General features: G+C 38.4%; 1 non-coding gene across 1 annotated transcript; it reads right to left on the bottom strand.

Moving 5' to 3' along the window:
* Positions 1-1,984: 1,984 nt before the first annotated feature.
* Positions 1,985-2,058, bottom strand: TRNAT-AGU (transfer RNA threonine (anticodon AGU)). Its single transcript has one exon. It is a non-coding gene; the product is annotated as a tRNA-Thr (tRNA).
* Between the last annotated feature and the right edge of the window lie 3,992 nt (positions 2,059-6,050).

Below are 6,050 nucleotides of genomic sequence, written 5' to 3' on the forward strand. Positions count from 1 at the left end.
ATACGGTTAACAGCGTATCGATACGCTGAAAGCTGAATTTCTCAATGCTCTCTGTTTTAATGAAGTATCGATACGCGCATCACCGTATCGATATCGAGCAGTCGTCTGGGCAAATCACACCTCCCAAACCCTGTCTTGACACCCGATGGTCCTTGGCTTGCTCGGGCCTTCCGTTTGATCATTCCAAATCCCGACGGTTGTATTCTTCAGGGCCTCGCCACTCGGATTCCTTCAAGGGTTGTATGAGGCATCAAAATAAGGCCTCTTATTCGCGTATCACCTGAAACGCTCAACGAGAAACCTTACGCGCAAAATTACTTAAAACAGCAAATAAACATAAAGCAAATGACATAAAACGGGACCAGAAGCACCAAATATCTACAAAAATAGGTGTTTATCGTTGATCTATAAGCGTTTTGTCTCTCCTTTCTATGCGAGTTTTGTCCATTCTTTTTGTGAAAGTTTTTGATTTCGTCTTTAGGCAAATGTAACGTCTACAGATCGGGTTCTTTCAGATGTTTCACAACGGCATCCATGTCAACAATGCTCTACTACCCCATATGATGTCTTTGCTAGAGCAACACATAGTGGCTTGTCAGATCTGTAGCTTTGGGGGTTCATTGGCTCGTTCATATTTGGTTAGAGTTCATCTGATCGTCTGGATCTTTTTTCTTCCCTAGCACTTCATCTCTTTTTGAGATTGCTATGAAATATGAAATTTCAGCAGAATGTGAGTCGGGCGATGTCTAGGTTGGGGTGAAAGACATCAACCGCGTTATATTTTTCTCATTTTGTATCAATTAGACGATTAGTTTGGCTTTGTCCAAGATATTTGTAACGAATTCCGTATTGTAAGTGTCGTTAGACTTACATTAATATAACTTCTCACTTTTGTCAAAATAAAAAAAGTGTTGGGACTTATGCTCCTTAATTCCTAAGATCTTATTTTTTTTACCAACTTAATTCCTAAGTTCTTAGGAGAACTAGAGGTATGAAATGAAAAGTGTTCCTTATCAAAACCTCTCAGGTGCTATCAACTCTTTTACAGCCAGTTCATACGAAGTTTTGCTCCAATTTTAATTGAACTCCCTACAAGCTAGTAGTTGGATTGGGTCCTCATGATTAGTCGAAAGTTTTGGTTGGGCATCTTCATCCCTGCCTTATGTTGATCACATCTTTTCATTCCTTTTTTTCCTTATTCATTCCTTTTTTTCCTTATGGAAAAAACATTTGTCCATTCTTAACACAAAGGTTATATATTTGTGAAATTTGTTAAAATCAATTGCATTGGCAGGTATATATATAGTAGTTGCACTACCATTTTTAAAAGAAAAAGCATCATCATGCGCGCAAACTGACCTGAACGTCCTATATATTATCTCAATTTATTTATTTATTTATTATCAATTTTCACTTCTTTTTTTATCAGCAATCAAATTTCACTTTTAGAAAAGCACAACATTAGTTTTTTTTTCCCACATACGAACTGTTCAATACCTTGTATTATTGGGTACAAGCTCGAGTACATTGCACGCGAACTACTCTCTAGTACCTAATTATATCGTGTTTGGACCATTTTACTCGGACTTTATTTTGAATCGCGCTTTAAAGTTGTTAAGCAGGTTAAGTTTATCCTTATATAGGCCTCACTTTTATATGAGTCTATACAATTGAGGAGCCCCAAGTATAGTCAAAATTTAGGAGCCTAAAACGGTAATTTTATGAGCTTTAGCCCAAGACCGGCTTGGAAAGAGAGTTATCAAAAACATAAAATTCTTATGCAAAATGACCGTGTTTTACTTGTGGAGTAGACTGAAAATGGGGACTTCCATTGCCTTTCTTTGGGCGACTAAAATAACAGGACTGTGGAGTGTGGACCGGTGGCATGAGAGAGAGAGAGAGAGAGAGAGAGAGAGAGTCTTCAACGGCTCACAATTGCTGTTTAAAGGGAAGATTCTGAAATAAAAATGAAAAAGCGGAAGATTGCTTTCGTTGAGAGTTGAACTCAAGACCTCCCGCTTACTAAACGGGTGCTCTAACCAACTGAGCTACGAAAGCTCTCTGCTCTCATGTCGGCCATTAATATTATTTAAACATATATTCGTATCATAATTGATTACAACCCTTTTATTTTTTTTATTTCCTCTGCATATATATATAGTACATTTTTTTATCATCATTTCCTCTGCATATTCGATCGCCTATTATTTGCCGTCTCTTCCACTAAATCAAGCATTATGATCACAAAAACAGGCACCGCATATGTCAGCATCTACAAAAAATTATTTGGTGATTTGAGGCACTGTAACGTGGTGTCCGAAATGGATCCAAGTGGGGTCCGGTGAGAACATGACCCCCACTCGATTTTGTATTCTATGTAAATATTTTTTAATATTCCAATTATAAATATCCAATGAATTTTTGACAGTGTTCCCATAAAATTACTTTAAATTTCCTTTGTGCGAATATTTGTATGATCTATTTCTTAGTGCTAAATTTCTAGATTATCTTTTTGTGCGAACACACTCCTACATCTTAATTATAAGATGAAGTTATTACATAGTCGCCAATTTCTTATTTTACCAGAAAAAAATGTATTGTAATTTTTTTTGAACGTACGGCAATTAAAAAATTTATTATAATGCAAAAGTTTAATAATTTGTGTATGCCCCTAATGTAAAGTTTTTGATCCATCCCTGTGTGATGCCCTGGTACCGTCTTCACATCACACATTTTTGTGGGGCTCACATCTAAGTATATGAACCCCACAAAAAAGTATGGAGTAAAGGAGTGTTATGGCACCACTTTGTCAGTGCCCTAAGACCATTGATTAATTACTCCAGCATATACATAATAACGGGCCCCATACATCTAGGGCCGGCTGGGGGTAAGCCCCGCAAGCTGGCTGGCTCGGGCAACCCCCGGCAAGGGGCAACAAAAAAAAAATGTATGTATACAAAAAAAAAAAATAGAAATTCAGCAAAACATATATTTAGGGGCATCATCCAAAAAATTTTGTACAAATTTTTTTTGAAAAAGTAAATATGTATGGTTTCCACCCAATTTAAAAAAATTATGATACTTAAAAAAATTGGGAGGGCAAAGAGAGGTTTTTTATATTGGGAGGGCAAAGCGAGGTTTTTTATACCTAGGGTAAATAACAGATATAAAAAAAATTAGGAGGGCAAATTATTAAGAGAGAAAATTAGGAGGGTTATCAGATAAGAAGAAAAAAAGAAAAGGGACTCTATAGCCAAAACGAGAAGGGACGGGATTGTGCGAAACCCTTACTCTGATTTGCCCCCAAATTTACCTAGTGTAAACCCTTACTTTGATTCTGTGAAAAAGTTAAGAAAAATGCTGATTCAAAAAAAAAAAAGTATGAAATCTGATTCATTTCATATTCGCACACTACTTTGTTTTGAACCGGTATTTGCAAAAAAAAAAAAAGAGTTGTTCAAATTAAGAAAGAAGCAATTTGTTGAGGATGTGGGAGATGATGCCAATAAAAGTCTATCATCGGAAGATCGTTTAAAATTTTCTTATTTCCTCCGTATCATAGATCAAGCTCTTGCATCACTTAAGGACCGGTTTGCGCAATTTGAACCTTAAGAAGCAATCGTTGGACTTTTGTTTAACGTGAAATTCAAGAGTGTTGCTGAAGAGCAATTGATGGAGCATTGCACTAAACTATAAAGTTTCTTGGAATACAATTAACATGTTGATATTCACGGGAAGGAGTTATTCCAAGAACTTAGACATTTGAAAACAATATTGCCGATAGAAGTAACAAAATCGATGGACATCCTTGATTTTATAAGGTCTTATTGGAAAGATGGCGGTTTCCAAATGGTTTGGGTTGTTTATCTGATTTTGTTGACTATTCCGATCATAGTTGCTTCGGCTGAGAGGAGTTTTTCGAAGTTGAAGTTGATAAAAACTTATCTTCAGACTATCATGTCATAGAAAAGATTAAGTGGATTGACTATGATATCAATTGAAAATAAGTACTTAGATAAGTTAAAGTATGATGATTTAATAATTAAAGAATTTGCTTCAAAAAATGCAAGGAGAAATTATTTTCTTTGAATAGGATTGTGTTAATCATAAAGCACTATACCCAAGTGATGTAATTCAAGCTAAATGGACAATATAATTGTTTTTGTTTTGTTTTTTGTTTTTTTTGCTTGTATGTCAATTTTTTTATATACTTAACACTAGTGGGCAACCAAGCGGAAAGTCGGGCTTGGACAATCCAAATGTCGGGGCCCGCACTGCATACATCACCAGCGTAATAGCTAAAAGTAAATGACTCAAGGTGTATAATTAAACCAAATTGGGACCTGTTTTACAACAATGCTATAACTACACAAAAACACTTACACTTACAAAGGGAGTAGGCCCCCTACACACACTAGACACTAGACCTCTAGTGTGTGTAGGAGGCCTACTCCCTTTGTGAGTGTGTGTTCGTAAGTGTTTGTATGTAGTGCTACATGTACCGACCTCCCCGGTACCGAAATCGTACCGCCGGCCGCCGGTGGGCCGTCTCCGGCCACCGGACGGCCGATCCGAGCCGTCCAAAAATTTTAAAAAAAAAAAACGAGGGGGCCTACGCGAGAATCAACGGCATCCGAGGTGTGTAAGGTGCTTGATCCGAGCACCCTTTTTTCGTGTATATATGTATATTCGCGGGAATATACATATATACACGAAAAAAGGGTGCTCGGATCAAGCACCTTACACACCTCGGATGCCGTTGATTCCCGCGTAGGCCCCCTCGTTTTTTTTTTTTAAAATTTTTGGACGGCTCGGATCGGCCGTCCGGTGGCCGGAGACGGCCCACCGGCGGCCGGCGGTACGATTTCGGTACCGGGAGGTCGGTACCAATATCATTTCTGGTATGTTTATGTGCGATTAATAGTTTTTGGTTTGAGCATGTATGGATGTTCCAATGAATGGCTATGATATGCGGGAAGTGAAAATGTGCCCGCATCTCGACTTAATCGTTTATTTGAGAGTGCAAACATTCTCTCCCTAAAAAAACCCTATACTTTTTTTCCCTTTTCAGATAAGCAGGGGTTTTTTTGGGCGGCAGGTGTGTGGCATTTGGTGGCGACGACGAGCGCTGGTGACGGCAGCTGCAGTGAAGGGTGTGTAGGTTTGGAGGGGCGGATGAGCCATCTTCCGAGGCAGCAAGAGGGGCTTGTTCCCTGGGTTTTAATGATGGTGTGGCAGTGCTCGTCTCTTTACAGATGGTCGTGGATGGCTGTGGTGGCAGCGTAGTTGATGGCGATGGTGGCAGGAGGATGAGGCGCCTTCAGGGTTTTCTTGTGCTGTATTTGTTTGTAATTTGGGCATTTTTAGGCCCATAGGGTGTGGGCTCTATCCCAAGAGGTGATTTTGATTGGTTCCTTGCTAATCATGGATTGGATCTCAAACTGGGCAATTATTTTGTTGTCTCCTTATCCTATTAGTCATTGTAACAATTTCGATGATTAATGAAATCATTTTTTGCCGTTCAAAAAAAGTGAAAATGTGCCCACCTTGATGATAATAATAATAGAGTGGGGGAAAAAAAATCCACTCCACTTCGCTTTCCCTTCCTCTCTTGCAATTTTGATCGTGGTCAGACTCACAAGACATGCATGAGTGAAAGCAAGAACGTGAAAGTGTCTTTCGAAACAACCTAAAATTACCAAAATCAACGAGAAGGATGATTGAGAACGCGAATACCGAACAAAAATTAAGATGACTAAGGTCAGACAACCACCCGATTTCCATCTTTATCTCTCTCTTCTTTCTGTGTCTGTAAGTAGTTCGTCCAACTTGTAAGTTCTATAGCTAGGCTAGGGGCTAAACGTAAGGGGTATAGTAGTGACTAGCGAGTTCATCGGAGCACAATGTATGGGGGGTACAAGTATGTTATGCATTAAAAATTTGACATAGTTTTGACTTTATCATTTCCCGTAAAAGGGGAAAACTCATTATATATACACTCCAAAGAAGAATTCGAAACTTATCTACCAAAAACACTCAAGTCAATCTCA

Source organism: Rhododendron vialii, chromosome 5a (genome assembly GCF_030253575.1).
Source record: "Rhododendron vialii isolate Sample 1 chromosome 5a, ASM3025357v1".
Taxonomy (NCBI): domain Eukaryota; kingdom Viridiplantae; phylum Streptophyta; class Magnoliopsida; order Ericales; family Ericaceae; genus Rhododendron; species Rhododendron vialii.